This window comes from Brachyhypopomus gauderio, chromosome 1 (assembly GCF_052324685.1).
Source record: "Brachyhypopomus gauderio isolate BG-103 chromosome 1, BGAUD_0.2, whole genome shotgun sequence".
NCBI lineage: Eukaryota > Metazoa > Chordata > Actinopteri > Gymnotiformes > Hypopomidae > Brachyhypopomus > Brachyhypopomus gauderio.
In genome coordinates, this window is record NC_135211.1 from 41,430,561 (window position 1) to 41,446,678 (window position 16,118).

Sequence of the window (16,118 nt, forward strand, 5' to 3'; positions counted from 1 at the left end):
TGCACTAAAACTTGAAGTTATTTCAGCAACTCTCTGCACCTTAACCCACCCGGAGCCAACTCATATGTACCCGGAGCAGTGGGCACACGCCAGCTGCGGCACCCGGGCGGCGGTCGAGTGATTGATCGAGCGCACTTCAGCCGAGGTTATTGTCGGTTGCTGTACCTTAGGGGCCTAGGTCCATCTCTTAGACCTTTAGGCCACGGCTACCACCACCCCCCCCCCCCCCCCAAATAGTAAGAGCTGGTGCTTGGCAGTGGAAGGCCTACAGAGGTTTATGTTTCTCTGAAGATGCTCTTCACACCTTGAGACGTTTATTTGTCTTGGGTTAGGTTGTTCCACCACTCTTGGGTCTGCACTTACCTTTGTGTTTTTGTCTGCCTCACGCTGATATACAGGATTTGTTAAGGAATATAATCATTTTGTCAATCCTTGTTCATAAGCCTGTCATGCTAAAAAAAATAGCTTTTTTGGTTAGAAACGTCTCTGTCTTTCATATCTCGTATTTAATGCTACCGTGTACACCTCACAGACTCCAGGTGGAGTATTAGATGAAAATGAAGTTTAAACATTCAACTTGTTTCAGTCTTTAATCAACCATTCTTAAATGTCACTACTGATAGTGAATGTCGACATGTTACATGTACAATTTGGATTATATCTTTCAGTGAGCATAACGATTGAGCGCACTGAGCAAGCTGTAAAATTTTCACGTGGTTGCAGATTGACAAGAGCGTCTTAGCGCTATGGTGAAACGTGGTGAGACGATTAAAGGACTGTGACAGTGTGGCTTGGAAGTTAAGACTATACTTTCAGGGATCATTTCTATAGTTTCTAACTGAGAAATGTGATTCGAAAGTGTTACGTCTCCCTAACCACGATGATGAGCTGAGATGTTTTCTCCTTAGCGCGAATCGGGCAACGAGTAATGATTTATAATCATACGCTCCTTGTCATTGATGAACGTTCCTCCTGCGTTTACGCAGGTTAGGAGGGAGAAAGCATGTTCAGAGTGGTTAGCTCTTATTTACAGTCTAAAGAGAAGCTTCACTTGTTTGGTTTTTTTTTCTTTTCTGGTACTTTAGTTTTGCGTGTGCTTTATGATGTCATAAAGCAATCTTCCACGCGTGTCAAATCAACGCATTTAGTCAGCCTTTTTCAGCTGTGGGATTCTTATAAACACTTTCCCATGTGTGCTCTAGGGGGCGTGCTGTTGCCTGCGTTTTGTAAAGTCACGGATTGTCCACTAGGGAGCTGCTGCACTAAAACTTGAAGTTATTTCAGCAACTCTCTGCACCTTAACCCACCCGGAGCCAACTCATATGTACCCGGAGCAGTGGGCACACGCCAGCTGCGGCACCCGGGCGGCGGTCGAGTGATTGATCGAGCGCACTTCAGCCGAGGTTATTGTCGGTTGCTGTACCTTAGGGGCCTAGGTCCATCTCTTAGACCTTTAGGCCACGGCTACCAACCCCCCCCCAAATAGTGAGAGCAGGTGCTTGGCAGTGGAAGGCCTACAGAGGTTTCTGTTTCTCTGAAGATGCTCTTCACACCTTGAGACGTTTATTTGTCTTGGGTTAGGTTGTTCCACCACTCTTGGGTCTGCACTTACCTTTGTGTTTTTGTCTGCCTCACGCTGATATACAGGATTTGTTAAGGAATATAATCATTTTGTCAATCCTTGTTCATAAGCCTGTCATGCTAAAAAAAATAGCTTTTTTGGTTAGAAACGTCTCTGTCTTTCATATCTCGTATTTAATGCTACCGTGTACACCTCACAGACTCCAGGTGGAGTATTAGATGAAAATGAAGTTTAAACATTCAACTTGTTTCAGTCTTTAATCAACCATTCTTAAATGTCACTACTGATAGTGAATGTCGACATGTTACATGTACAATTTGGATTATATCTTTCAGTGAGCATAACGATTGAGCGCACTGAGCAAGCTGTAAAATTTTCACGTGGTTGCAGATTGACAAGAGCGTCTTAGCGCTATGGTGAAACGTGGTGAGACGATTAAAGGACTGTGACAGTGTGGCTTGGAAGTTAAGACTATACTTTCAGGGATCATTTCTATAGTTTCTAACTGAGAAATGTGATTCGAAAGTGTTACGTCTCCCTAACCACGATGATGAGCTGAGATGTTTTCTCCTTAGCGCGAATCGGGCAACGAGTAATGATTTATAATCATACGCTCCTTGTCATTGATGAACGTTCCTCCTGCGTTTACGCAGGTTAGGAGGGAGAAAGCATGTTCAGAGTGGTTAGCTCTTATTTACAGTCTAAAGAGAAGCTTCACTTGTTTGGTTTTTTTTTCTTTTCTGGTACTTTAGTTTTGCGTGTGCTTTATGATGTCATAAAGCAATCTTCCACGCGTGTCAAATCAACGCATTTAGTCAGCCTTTTCAGCTGTGGGATTCTTATAAACACTTTCCCATGTGTGCTCTAGGGGGCGTGCTGTTGCCTGCGTTTTGTAAAGTCACGGATTGTCCACTAGGGAGCTGCTGCACTAAAACTTGAAGTTATTTCAGCAACTCTCTGCACCTTAACCCACCCGGAGCCAACTCATATGTACCCGGAGCAGTGGGCACACGCCAGCTGCGGCACCCGGGCGGCGGTCGAGTGATTGATCGAGCGCACTTCAGCCGAGGTTATTGTCGGTTGCTGTACCTTAGGGGCCTAGGTCCATCTCTTAGACCTTTAGGCCACGGCTACCACCACCCCCCCCCCCCCCCCAAATAGTAAGAGCAGGTGCTTGGCAGTGGAAGGCCTACAGAGGTTTATGTTTCTCTGAAGATGCTCTTCACACCTTGAGACGTTTATTTGTCTTGGGTAAGGTTGTTCCACCACTCTTGGGTCTGCACTTACCTTTGTGTTTTTGTCTGCCTCACGCTGATATACAGGATTTGTTAAGGAATATAATCATTTTGTCAATCCTTGTTCATAAGCCTGTCATGCTAAAAAAAATAGCTTTTTTGGTTAGAAACGTCTCTGTCTTTCATATCTCGTATTTAATGCTACCGTGTACACCTCACAGACTCCAGGTGGAGTATTAGATGAAAATGAAGTTTAAACATTCAACTTGTTTCAGTCTTTAATCAACCATTCTTAAATGTCACTACTGATAGTGAATGTCGACATGTTACATGTACAATTTGGATTATATCTTTCAGTGAGCATAACGATTGAGCGCACTGAGCAAGCTGTAAAATTTTCACGTGGTTGCAGATTGACAAGAGCGTCTTAGCGCTATGGTGAAACGTGGTGAGACGATTAAAGGACTGTGACAGTGTGGCTTGGAAGTTAAGACTATACTTTCAGGGATCATTTCTATAGTTTCTAACTGAGAAATGTGATTCGAAAGTGTTACGTCTCCCTAACCACGATGATGAGCTGAGATGTTTTCTCCTTAGCGCGAATCGGGCAACGAGTAATGATTTATAATCATACGCTCCTTGTCATTGATGAACGTTCCTCCTGCGTTTACGCAGGTTAGGAGGGAGAAAGCATGTTCAGAGTGGTTAGCTCTTATTTACAGTCTAAAGAGAAGCTTCACTTGTTTGGTTTTTTTTTCTTTTCTGGTACTTTAGTTTTGCGTGTGCTTTATGATGTCATAAAGCAATCTTCCACGCGTGTCAAATCAACGCATTTAGTCAGCCTTTTTCAGCTGTGGGATTCTTATAAACACTTTCCCATGTGTGCTCTAGGGGGCGTGCTGTTGCCTGCGTTTTGTAAAGTCACGGATTGTCCACTAGGGAGCTGCTGCACTAAAACTTGAAGTTATTTCAGCAACTCTCTGCACCTTAACCCACCCGGAGCCAACTCATATGTACCCGGAGCAGTGGGCACACGCCAGCTGCGGCACCCGGGCGGCGGTCGAGTGATTGATCGAGCGCACTTCAGCCGAGGTTATTGTCGGTTGCTGTACCTTAGGGGCCTAGGTCCATCTCTTAGACCTTTAGGCCACGGCTACCAACCCCCCCCCAAATAGTGAGAGCAGGTGCTTGGCAGTGGAAGGCCTACAGAGGTTTCTGTTTCTCTGAAGATGCTCTTCACACCTTGAGACGTTTATTTGTCTTGGGTTAGGTTGTTCCACCACTCTTGGGTCTGCACTTACCTTTGTGTTTTTGTCTGCCTCACGCTGATATACAGGATTTGTTAAGGAATATAATCATTTTGTCAATCCTTGTTCATAAGCCTGTCATGCTAAAAAAAATAGCTTTTTTGGTTAGAAACGTCTCTGTCTTTCATATCTCGTATTTAATGCTACCGTGTACACCTCACAGACTCCAGGTGGAGTATTAGATGAAAATGAAGTTTAAACATTCAACTTGTTTCAGTCTTTAATCAACCATTCTTAAATGTCACTACTGATAGTGAATGTCGACATGTTACATGTACAATTTGGATTATATCTTTCAGTGAGCATAACGATTGAGCGCACTGAGCAAGCTGTAAAATTTTCACGTGGTTGCAGATTGACAAGAGCGTCTTAGCGCTATGGTGAAACGTGGTGAGACGATTAAAGGACTGTGACAGTGTGGCTTGGAAGTTAAGACTATACTTTCAGGGATCATTTCTATAGTTTCTAACTGAGAAATGTGATTCGAAAGTGTTACGTCTCCCTAACCACGATGATGAGCTGAGATGTTTTCTCCTTAGCGCGAATCGGGCAACGAGTAATGATTTATAATCATACGCTCCTTGTCATTGATGAACGTTCCTCCTGCGTTTACGCAGGTTAGGAGGGAGAAAGCATGTTCAGAGTGGTTAGCTCTTATTTACAGTCTAAAGAGAAGCTTCACTTGTTTGGTTTTTTTTTCTTTTCTGGTACTTTAGTTTTGCGTGTGCTTTATGATGTCATAAAGCAATCTTCCACGCGTGTCAAATCAACGCATTTAGTCAGCCTTTTCAGCTGTGGGATTCTTATAAACACTTTCCCATGTGTGCTCTAGGGGGCGTGCTGTTGCCTGCGTTTTGTAAAGTCACGGATTGTCCACTAGGGAGCTGCTGCACTAAAACTTGAAGTTATTTCAGCAACTCTCTGCACCTTAACCCACCCGGAGCCAACTCATATGTACCCGGAGCAGTGGGCACACGCCAGCTGCGGCACCCGGGCGGCGGTCGAGTGATTGATCGAGCGCACTTCAGCCGAGGTTATTGTCGGTTGCTGTACCTTAGGGGCCTAGGTCCATCTCTTAGACCTTTAGGCCACGGCTACCACCACCCCCCCCCCCCCCCCAAATAGTAAGAGCAGGTGCTTGGCAGTGGAAGGCCTACAGAGGTTTATGTTTCTCTGAAGATGCTCTTCACACCTTGAGACGTTTATTTGTCTTGGGTAAGGTTGTTCCACCACTCTTGGGTCTGCACTTACCTTTGTGTTTTTGTCTGCCTCACGCTGATATACAGGATTTGTTAAGGAATATAATCATTTTGTCAATCCTTGTTCATAAGCCTGTCATGCTAAAAAAAATAGCTTTTTTGGTTAGAAACGTCTCTGTCTTTCATATCTCGTATTTAATGCTACCGTGTACACCTCACAGACTCCAGGTGGAGTATTAGATGAAAATGAAGTTTAAACATTCAACTTGTTTCAGTCTTTAATCAACCATTCTTAAATGTCACTACTGATAGTGAATGTCGACATGTTACATGTACAATTTGGATTATATCTTTCAGTGAGCATAACGATTGAGCGCACTGAGCAAGCTGTAAAATTTTCACGTGGTTGCAGATTGACAAGAGCGTCTTAGCGCTATGGTGAAACGTGGTGAGACGATTAAAGGACTGTGACAGTGTGGCTTGGAAGTTAAGACTATACTTTCAGGGATCATTTCTATAGTTTCTAACTGAGAAATGTGATTCGAAAGTGTTACGTCTCCCTAACCACGATGATGAGCTGAGATGTTTTCTCCTTAGCGCGAATCGGGCAACGAGTAATGATTTATAATCATACGCTCCTTGTCATTGATGAACGTTCCTCCTGCGTTTACGCAGGTTAGGAGGGAGAAAGCATGTTCAGAGTGGTTAGCTCTTATTTACAGTCTAAAGAGAAGCTTCACTTGTTTGGTTTTTTTTTCTTTTCTGGTACTTTAGTTTTGCGTGTGCTTTATGATGTCATAAAGCAATCTTCCACGCGTGTCAAATCAACGCATTTAGTCAGCCTTTTTCAGCTGTGGGATTCTTATAAACACTTTCCCATGTGTGCTCTAGGGGGCGTGCTGTTGCCTGCGTTTTGTAAAGTCACGGATTGTCCACTAGGGAGCTGCTGCACTAAAACTTGAAGTTATTTCAGCAACTCTCTGCACCTTAACCCACCCGGAGCCAACTCATATGTACCCGGAGCAGTGGGCACACGCCAGCTGCGGCACCCGGGCGGCGGTCGAGTGATTGATCGAGCGCACTTCAGCCGAGGTTATTGTCGGTTGCTGTACCTTAGGGGCCTAGGTCCATCTCTTAGACCTTTAGGCCACGGCTACCAACCCCCCCCCAAATAGTGAGAGCAGGTGCTTGGCAGTGGAAGGCCTACAGAGGTTTCTGTTTCTCTGAAGATGCTCTTCACACCTTGAGACGTTTATTTGTCTTGGGTTAGGTTGTTCCACCACTCTTGGGTCTGCACTTACCTTTGTGTTTTTGTCTGCCTCACGCTGATATACAGGATTTGTTAAGGAATATAATCATTTTGTCAATCCTTGTTCATAAGCCTGTCATGCTAAAAAAAATAGCTTTTTTGGTTAGAAACGTCTCTGTCTTTCATATCTCGTATTTAATGCTACCGTGTACACCTCACAGACTCCAGGTGGAGTATTAGATGAAAATGAAGTTTAAACATTCAACTTGTTTCAGTCTTTAATCAACCATTCTTAAATGTCACTACTGATAGTGAATGTCGACATGTTACATGTACAATTTGGATTATATCTTTCAGTGAGCATAACGATTGAGCGCACTGAGCAAGCTGTAAAATTTTCACGTGGTTGCAGATTGACAAGAGCGTCTTAGCGCTATGGTGAAACGTGGTGAGACGATTAAAGGACTGTGACAGTGTGGCTTGGAAGTTAAGACTATACTTTCAGGGATCATTTCTATAGTTTCTAACTGAGAAATGTGATTCGAAAGTGTTACGTCTCCCTAACCACGATGATGAGCTGAGATGTTTTCTCCTTAGCGCGAATCGGGCAACGAGTAATGATTTATAATCATACGCTCCTTGTCATTGATGAACGTTCCTCCTGCGTTTACGCAGGTTAGGAGGGAGAAAGCATGTTCAGAGTGGTTAGCTCTTATTTACAGTCTAAAGAGAAGCTTCACTTGTTTGGTTTTTTTTTCTTTTCTGGTACTTTAGTTTTGCGTGTGCTTTATGATGTCATAAAGCAATCTTCCACGCGTGTCAAATCAACGCATTTAGTCAGCCTTTTCAGCTGTGGGATTCTTATAAACACTTTCCCATGTGTGCTCTAGGGGGCGTGCTGTTGCCTGCGTTTTGTAAAGTCACGGATTGTCCACTAGGGAGCTGCTGCACTAAAACTTGAAGTTATTTCAGCAACTCTCTGCACCTTAACCCACCCGGAGCCAACTCATATGTACCCGGAGCAGTGGGCACACGCCAGCTGCGGCACCCGGGCGGCGGTCGAGTGATTGATCGAGCGCACTTCAGCCGAGGTTATTGTCGGTTGCTGTACCTTAGGGGCCTAGGTCCATCTCTTAGACCTTTAGGCCACGGCTACCACCACCCCCCCCCCCCCCCAAATAGTAAGAGCAGGTGCTTGGCAGTGGAAGGCCTACAGAGGTTTATGTTTCTCTGAAGATGCTCTTCACACCTTGAGACGTTTATTTGTCTTGGGTAAGGTTGTTCCACCACTCTTGGGTCTGCACTTACCTTTGTGTTTTTGTCTGCCTCACGCTGATATACAGGATTTGTTAAGGAATATAATCATTTTGTCAATCCTTGTTCATAAGCCTGTCATGCTAAAAAAAATAGCTTTTTTGGTTAGAAACGTCTCTGTCTTTCATATCTCGTATTTAATGCTACCGTGTACACCTCACAGACTCCAGGTGGAGTATTAGATGAAAATGAAGTTTAAACATTCAACTTGTTTCAGTCTTTAATCAACCATTCTTAAATGTCACTACTGATAGTGAATGTCGACATGTTACATGTACAATTTGGATTATATCTTTCAGTGAGCATAACGATTGAGCGCACTGAGCAAGCTGTAAAATTTTCACGTGGTTGCAGATTGACAAGAGCGTCTTAGCGCTATGGTGAAACGTGGTGAGACGATTAAAGGACTGTGACAGTGTGGCTTGGAAGTTAAGACTATACTTTCAGGGATCATTTCTATAGTTTCTAACTGAGAAATGTGATTCGAAAGTGTTACGTCTCCCTAACCACGATGATGAGCTGAGATGTTTTCTCCTTAGCGCGAATCGGGCAACGAGTAATGATTTATAATCATACGCTCCTTGTCATTGATGAACGTTCCTCCTGCGTTTACGCAGGTTAGGAGGGAGAAAGCATGTTCAGAGTGGTTAGCTCTTATTTACAGTCTAAAGAGAAGCTTCACTTGTTTGGTTTTTTTTTCTTTTCTGGTACTTTAGTTTTGCGTGTGCTTTATGATGTCATAAAGCAATCTTCCACGCGTGTCAAATCAACGCATTTAGTCAGCCTTTTTCAGCTGTGGGATTCTTATAAACACTTTCCCATGTGTGCTCTAGGGGGCGTGCTGTTGCCTGCGTTTTGTAAAGTCACGGATTGTCCACTAGGGAGCTGCTGCACTAAAACTTGAAGTTATTTCAGCAACTCTCTGCACCTTAACCCACCCGGAGCCAACTCATATGTACCCGGAGCAGTGGGCACACGCCAGCTGCGGCACCCGGGCGGCGGTCGAGTGATTGATCGAGCGCACTTCAGCCGAGGTTATTGTCGGTTGCTGTACCTTAGGGGCCTAGGTCCATCTCTTAGACCTTTAGGCCACGGCTACCAACCCCCCCCCAAATAGTGAGAGCAGGTGCTTGGCAGTGGAAGGCCTACAGAGGTTTCTGTTTCTCTGAAGATGCTCTTCACACCTTGAGACGTTTATTTGTCTTGGGTTAGGTTGTTCCACCACTCTTGGGTCTGCACTTACCTTTGTGTTTTTGTCTGCCTCACGCTGATATACAGGATTTGTTAAGGAATATAATCATTTTGTCAATCCTTGTTCATAAGCCTGTCATGCTAAAAAAAATAGCTTTTTTGGTTAGAAACGTCTCTGTCTTTCATATCTCGTATTTAATGCTACCGTGTACACCTCACAGACTCCAGGTGGAGTATTAGATGAAAATGAAGTTTAAACATTCAACTTGTTTCAGTCTTTAATCAACCATTCTTAAATGTCACTACTGATAGTGAATGTCGACATGTTACATGTACAATTTGGATTATATCTTTCAGTGAGCATAACGATTGAGCGCACTGAGCAAGCTGTAAAATTTTCACGTGGTTGCAGATTGACAAGAGCGTCTTAGCGCTATGGTGAAACGTGGTGAGACGATTAAAGGACTGTGACAGTGTGGCTTGGAAGTTAAGACTATACTTTCAGGGATCATTTCTATAGTTTCTAACTGAGAAATGTGATTCGAAAGTGTTACGTCTCCCTAACCACGATGATGAGCTGAGATGTTTTCTCCTTAGCGCGAATCGGGCAACGAGTAATGATTTATAATCATACGCTCCTTGTCATTGATGAACGTTCCTCCTGCGTTTACGCAGGTTAGGAGGGAGAAAGCATGTTCAGAGTGGTTAGCTCTTATTTACAGTCTAAAGAGAAGCTTCACTTGTTTGGTTTTTTTTTCTTTTCTGGTACTTTAGTTTTGCGTGTGCTTTATGATGTCATAAAGCAATCTTCCACGCGTGTCAAATCAACGCATTTAGTCAGCCTTTTCAGCTGTGGGATTCTTATAAACACTTTCCCATGTGTGCTCTAGGGGGCGTGCTGTTGCCTGCGTTTTGTAAAGTCACGGATTGTCCACTAGGGAGCTGCTGCACTAAAACTTGAAGTTATTTCAGCAACTCTCTGCACCTTAACCCACCCGGAGCCAACTCATATGTACCCGGAGCAGTGGGCACACGCCAGCTGCGGCACCCGGGCGGCGGTCGAGTGATTGATCGAGCGCACTTCAGCCGAGGTTATTGTCGGTTGCTGTACCTTAGGGGCCTAGGTCCATCTCTTAGACCTTTAGGCCACGGCTACCACCACCCCCCCCCCCCCCCCCAAATAGTAAGAGCAGGTGCTTGGCAGTGGAAGGCCTACAGAGGTTTATGTTTCTCTGAAGATGCTCTTCACACCTTGAGACGTTTATTTGTCTTGGGTAAGGTTGTTCCACCACTCTTGGGTCTGCACTTACCTTTGTGTTTTTGTCTGCCTCACGCTGATATACAGGATTTGTTAAGGAATATAATCATTTTGTCAATCCTTGTTCATAAGCCTGTCATGCTAAAAAAAATAGCTTTTTTGGTTAGAAACGTCTCTGTCTTTCATATCTCGTATTTAATGCTACCGTGTACACCTCACAGACTCCAGGTGGAGTATTAGATGAAAATGAAGTTTAAACATTCAACTTGTTTCAGTCTTTAATCAACCATTCTTAAATGTCACTACTGATAGTGAATGTCGACATGTTACATGTACAATTTGGATTATATCTTTCAGTGAGCATAACGATTGAGCGCACTGAGCAAGCTGTAAAATTTTCACGTGGTTGCAGATTGACAAGAGCGTCTTAGCGCTATGGTGAAACGTGGTGAGACGATTAAAGGACTGTGACAGTGTGGCTTGGAAGTTAAGACTATACTTTCAGGGATCATTTCTATAGTTTCTAACTGAGAAATGTGATTCGAAAGTGTTACGTCTCCCTAACCACGATGATGAGCTGAGATGTTTTCTCCTTAGCGCGAATCGGGCAACGAGTAATGATTTATAATCATACGCTCCTTGTCATTGATGAACGTTCCTCCTGCGTTTACGCAGGTTAGGAGGGAGAAAGCATGTTCAGAGTGGTTAGCTCTTATTTACAGTCTAAAGAGAAGCTTCACTTGTTTGGTTTTTTTTTCTTTTCTGGTACTTTAGTTTTGCGTGTGCTTTATGATGTCATAAAGCAATCTTCCACGCGTGTCAAATCAACGCATTTAGTCAGCCTTTTTTAGCTGTGGGATTCTTATAAACACTTTCCCATGTGTGCTCTAGGGGGCGTGCTGTTGCCTGCGTTTTGTAAAGTCATGGATTGTCCACTAGGGAGCTGCTGCACTAAAACTTGAAGTTATTTCAGCAACTCTCTGCACCTTAACCCACCCGGAGCCAACTCATATGTACCCGGAGCAGTGGGCACACGCCAGCTGCGGCACCCGGGCGGTGGTCGAGTGATTGATCGAGCGCACTTCAGCCGAGGTTATTGTCGGTTGCTGTACCTTAGGGGCCTAGGTCCATCTCTTAGACCTTTAGGCCACGGCTACCAACCCCCCCCCAAATAGTGAGAGCAGGTGCTTGGCAGTGGAAGGCCTACAGAGGTTTCTGTTTCTCTGAAGATGCTCTTCACACCTTGAGACGTTTATTTGTCTTGGGTTAGGTTGTTCCACCACTCTTGGGTCTGCACTTACCTTTGTGTTTTTGTCTGCCTCACGCTGATATACAGGATTTGTTAAGGAATATAATCATTTTGTCAATCCTTGTTCATAAGCCTGTCATGCTAAAAAAAATAGCTTTTTTGGTTAGAAACGTCTCTGTCTTTCATATCTCGTATTTAATGCTACCGTGTACACCTCACAGACTCCAGGTGGAGTATTAGATGAAAATGAAGTTTAAACATTCAACTTGTTTCAGTCTTTAATCAACCATTCTTAAATGTCACTACTGATAGTGAATGTCGACATGTTACATGTACAATTTGGATTATATCTTTCAGTGAGCATAACGATTGAGCGCACTGAGCAAGCTGTAAAATTTTCACGTGATTGCAGATTGACAAGAGCGTCTTAGCGCTATGGTGAAACGTGGTGAGACGATTAAAGGACTGTGACAGTATGGCTTGGAAGTTAAGACTATACTTTCAGGGATCATTTCTATAGTTTCTAACTGAGAAATGTGATTCGAAAGTGTTACGTCTCCCTAACCACGATGATGAGCTGAGATGTTTTCTCCTTAGCGCGAATCGGGCAACGAGTAATGATTTGTAATCATACGCTCTTTGTCATTGATGAACGTTCCTCCTGCGTTTACGCAGGTTAGGAGGGAGAAAGCATGTTCAGAGTGGTTAGCTCTTATTTACAGTCTAAAGAGAAGCTTCACTTGTTTGGTTTTTTTTTCTTTTCTTGTACTTTAGTTTTGCGTGTGCTTTATGATGTCATAAAGCAATCCTCCACGCGTGTCAAATCAACGCATTTAGTCAGCGTTTTTCAGCTGTGGGATTCTTATAAACACTTTCCCATGTGTGCTCTAGGGGGCGTGCTGTTGCCTGCGTTTTGTAAAGTCACGGATTGTCCACTAGGGAGCTGCTGCACTAAAACTTGAAGTTATTTCAGCAACTCTCTGCACCTTAACCCACCCGGAGCCAACTCATATGTACCCGGAGCAGTGGGCACACGCCAGCTGCGGCACCCGGGCGGCGGTCGAGTGATTGATCGAGCGCACTTCAGCCGAGGTTATTGTCGGTTGCTGTACCTTAGGGGCCTAGGTCCATCTCTTAGACCTTTAGGCCACGGCTACCAACCCCTCCCCCCCCCCCCCCCAAATAGTAAGAGCTGGTGCTTGGCAGTGGAAGGCCTACAGAGGTTTATGTTTCTCTGAAGATGCTCTTCACACCTTGAGACGTTTATTTGTCTTGGGTTAGGTTGTTCCACCACTCTTGGGTCTGCACTTACCTTTGTGTTTTTGTCTGCCTCACGCTGATATACAGGATTTGTTAAGGAATATAATCATTTTGTCAATCCTTGTTCATAAGCCTGTCATGCTAAAAAAAATAGCTTTTTTGGTTAGAAACGTCTCTGTCTTTCATATCTCGTATTTAATGCTACCGTGTACACCTCACAGACTCCAGGTGGAGTATTAGATGAAAATGAAGTTTAAACATTCAACTTGTTTCAGTCTTTAATCAACCATTCTTAAATGTCACTACTGATAGTGAATGTCGACATGTTACATGTACAATTTGGATTATATCTTTCAGTGAGCATAACGATTGAGCGCACTGAGCAAGCTGTAAAATTTTCACGTGGTTGCAGATTGACAAGAGCGTCTTAGCGCTATGGTGAAACGTGGTGAGACGATTAAAGGACTGTGACAGTGTGGCTTGGAAGTTAAGACTATACTTTCAGGGATCATTTCTATAGTTTCTAACTGAGAAATGTGATTCGAAAGTGTTACGTCTCCCTAACCACGATGATGAGCTGAGATGTTTTCTCCTTAGCGCGAATCGGGCAACGAGTAATGATTTATAATCATACGCTCCTTGTCATTGATGAACGTTCCTCCTGCGTTTACGCAGGTTAGGAGGGAGAAAGCATGTTCAGAGTGGTTAGCTCTTATTTACAGTCTAAAGAGAAGCTTCACTTGTTTGGTTTTATTTTCTTTTCTGGTACTTTAGTTTTGCGTGTGCTTTATGATGTCATAAAGCAATCTTCCACGCGTGTCAAATCAACGCATTTAGTCAGCCTTTTTCAGCTGTGGGATTCTTATAAACACTTTCCCATGTGTGCTCTAGGGGGCGTGCTGTTGCCTGCGTTTTGTAAAGTCACGGATTGTCCACTAGGGAGCTGCTGCACTAAAACTTGAAGTTATTTCAGCAACTCTCTGCACCTTAACCCACCCGGAGCCAACTCATATGTACCCGGAGCAGTGGGCACACGCCAGCTGCGGCACCCGGGCGGCGGTCGAGTGATTGATCGAGCGCACTTCAGCCGAGGTTATTGTCGGTTGCTGTACCTTAGGGGCCTAGGTCCATCTCTTAGACCTTTAGGCCACGGCTACCAACCCCCCCCCAAATAGTGAGAGCAGGTGCTTGGCAGTGGAAGGCCTACAGAGGTTTCTGTTTCTCTGAAGATGCTCTTCACACCTTGAGACGTTTATTTGTCTTGGGTTAGGTTGTTCCACCACTCTTGGGTCTGCACTTACCTTTGTGTTTTTGTCTGCCTCACGCTGATATACAGGATTTGTTAAGGAATATAATCATTTTGTCAATCCTTGTTCATAAGCCTGTCATGCTAAAAAAAATAGCTTTTTTGGTTAGAAACGTCTCTGTCTTTCATATCTCGTATTTAATGCTACCGTGTACACCTCACAGACTCCAGGTGGAGTATTAGATGAAAATGAAGTTTAAACATTCAACTTGTTTCAGTCTTTAATCAACCATTCTTAAATGTCACTACTGATAGTGAATGTCGACATGTTACATGTACAATTTGGATTATATCTTTCAGTGAGCATAACGATTGAGCGCACTGAGCAAGCTGTAAAATTTTCACGTGGTTGCAGATTGACAAGAGCGTCTTAGCGCTATGGTGAAACGTGGTGAGACGATTAAAGGACTGTGACAGTGTGGCTTGGAAGTTAAGACTATACTTTCAGGGATCATTTCTATAGTTTCTAACTGAGAAATGTGATTCGAAAGTGTTACGTCTCCCTAACCACGATGATGAGCTGAGATGTTTTCTCCTTAGCGCGAATCGGGCAACGAGTAATGATTTATAATCATACGCTTCTTGTCATTGATGAACGTTCCTCCTGCGTTTACGCAGGTTAGGAGGGAGAAAGCATGTTCAGAGTGGTTAGCTCTTATTTACAGTCTAAAGAGAAGCTTCACTTGTTTGGTTTTTTTTTCTTTTCTGGTACTTTAGTTTTGCGTGTGCTTTATGATGTCATAAAGCAATCCTCCACGCGTGTCAAATCAACGCATTTAGTCAGCCTTTTTCAGCTGTGGGATTCTTATAAACACTTTCCCATGTGTGCTCTAGGGGGCGTGCTGTTGCCTGCGTTTTGTAAAGTCACGGATTGTCCACTAGGGAGCTGCTGCACTAAAACTTGAAGTTATTTCAGCAACTCTCTGCACCTTAACCCACCCGGAGCCAACTCATATGTACCCGGAGCAGTGGGCACACGCCAGCTGCGGCACCCGGGCGGCGGTCGAGTGATTGATCGAGCGCACTTCAGCCGAGGTTATTGTCGGTTGCTGTACCTTAGGGGCCTAGGTCCATCTCTTAGACCTTTAGGCCACGGCTACCAACCCCTCCCCCCCCCCAAATAGTAAGAGCTGGTGCTTGGCAGTGGAAGGCCTACAGAGGTTTATGTTTCTCTGAAGATGCTCTTCACACCTTGAGACGTTTATTTGTCTTGGGTTAGGTTGTTCCACCACTCTTGGGTCTGCACTTACCTTTGTGTTTTTGTCTGCCTCACGCTGATATACAGGATTTGTTAAGGAATATAATCATTTTGTCAATCCTTGTTCATAAGCCTGTCATGCTAAAAAAAATAGCTTTTTTGGTTAGAAACGTCTCTGTCTTTCATATCTCGTATTTAATGCTACCGTGTACACCTCACAGACTCCAGGTGGAGTATTAGATGAAAATGAAGTTTAAACATTCAACTTGTTTCAGTCTTTAATCAACCATTCTTAAATGTCACTACTGATAGTGAATGTCGACATGTTACATGTACAATTTGGATTATATCTTTCAGTGAGCATAACGATTGAGCGCACTGAGCAAGCTGTAAAATTTTCACGTGGTTGCAGATTGACAAGAGCGTCTTAGCGCTATGGTGAAACGTGGTGAGACGATTAAAGGACTGTGACAGTGTGGCTTGGAAGTTAAGACTATACTTTCAGGGATCATTTCTATAGTTTCTAACTGAGAAATGTGATTCGAAAGTGTTACGTCTCCCTAACCACGATGATGAGCTGAGATGTTTTCTCCTTAGCGCGAATCGGGCAACGAGTAATGATTTATAATCATACGCTCCTTGTCATTGATGAACGTTCCTCCTGCGTTTACGCAGGTTAGGAGGGAGAAAGCATGTTCAGAGTGGTTAGCTCTTATTTACAGTCTAAAGAGAAGCTTCACTTGTTTGGTTTTTTTTTCTTTTCTGGTACT

At 43.9% G+C, this 16,118-nt stretch overlaps 13 non-coding genes across 13 annotated transcripts; all 13 read left to right on the forward strand.

Annotated features, from left to right (window-relative positions):
- Positions 1-800: 800 nt before the first annotated feature.
- On the forward strand, positions 801-1,017 carry LOC143528259 (small nucleolar RNA U3). The gene has a single exon (XR_013134422.1). It is a non-coding gene; the product is annotated as a small nucleolar RNA U3 (small nucleolar RNA).
- A 1,032-nt stretch (positions 1,018-2,049) lies between these two features.
- Positions 2,050-2,266, forward strand: LOC143528264 (small nucleolar RNA U3). The gene has a single exon (XR_013134423.1). It is a non-coding gene; the product is annotated as a small nucleolar RNA U3 (small nucleolar RNA).
- A 1,040-nt stretch (positions 2,267-3,306) lies between these two features.
- On the forward strand, positions 3,307-3,523 carry LOC143528272 (small nucleolar RNA U3). Its single transcript, XR_013134424.1, has one exon. It is a non-coding gene; the product is annotated as a small nucleolar RNA U3 (small nucleolar RNA).
- A 1,032-nt stretch (positions 3,524-4,555) lies between these two features.
- Positions 4,556-4,772, forward strand: LOC143528279 (small nucleolar RNA U3). Its single transcript, XR_013134425.1, has one exon. It is a non-coding gene; the product is annotated as a small nucleolar RNA U3 (small nucleolar RNA).
- Positions 4,773-5,812: 1,040 nt separating this feature from the next.
- Positions 5,813-6,029, forward strand: LOC143528286 (small nucleolar RNA U3). Its single transcript, XR_013134426.1, has one exon. It is a non-coding gene; the product is annotated as a small nucleolar RNA U3 (small nucleolar RNA).
- Positions 6,030-7,061: 1,032 nt separating this feature from the next.
- LOC143527931 (small nucleolar RNA U3) lies at positions 7,062-7,278 on the forward strand. Its single transcript, XR_013134310.1, has one exon. It is a non-coding gene; the product is annotated as a small nucleolar RNA U3 (small nucleolar RNA).
- A 1,039-nt stretch (positions 7,279-8,317) lies between these two features.
- LOC143527936 (small nucleolar RNA U3) lies at positions 8,318-8,534 on the forward strand. Its single transcript, XR_013134311.1, has one exon. It is a non-coding gene; the product is annotated as a small nucleolar RNA U3 (small nucleolar RNA).
- A 1,032-nt stretch (positions 8,535-9,566) lies between these two features.
- On the forward strand, positions 9,567-9,783 carry LOC143527939 (small nucleolar RNA U3). Its single transcript, XR_013134313.1, has one exon. It is a non-coding gene; the product is annotated as a small nucleolar RNA U3 (small nucleolar RNA).
- A 1,041-nt stretch (positions 9,784-10,824) lies between these two features.
- Positions 10,825-11,041, forward strand: LOC143527945 (small nucleolar RNA U3). The gene has a single exon (XR_013134314.1). It is a non-coding gene; the product is annotated as a small nucleolar RNA U3 (small nucleolar RNA).
- Positions 11,042-12,073: 1,032 nt separating this feature from the next.
- LOC143528140 (small nucleolar RNA U3) lies at positions 12,074-12,290 on the forward strand. Its single transcript, XR_013134371.1, has one exon. It is a non-coding gene; the product is annotated as a small nucleolar RNA U3 (small nucleolar RNA).
- A 1,043-nt stretch (positions 12,291-13,333) lies between these two features.
- On the forward strand, positions 13,334-13,550 carry LOC143527949 (small nucleolar RNA U3). The gene has a single exon (XR_013134315.1). It is a non-coding gene; the product is annotated as a small nucleolar RNA U3 (small nucleolar RNA).
- A 1,032-nt stretch (positions 13,551-14,582) lies between these two features.
- LOC143527990 (small nucleolar RNA U3) lies at positions 14,583-14,799 on the forward strand. Its single transcript, XR_013134331.1, has one exon. It is a non-coding gene; the product is annotated as a small nucleolar RNA U3 (small nucleolar RNA).
- A 1,038-nt stretch (positions 14,800-15,837) lies between these two features.
- LOC143527962 (small nucleolar RNA U3) lies at positions 15,838-16,054 on the forward strand. Its single transcript, XR_013134319.1, has one exon. It is a non-coding gene; the product is annotated as a small nucleolar RNA U3 (small nucleolar RNA).
- The last annotated feature ends 64 nt before the right edge of the window (positions 16,055-16,118 follow it).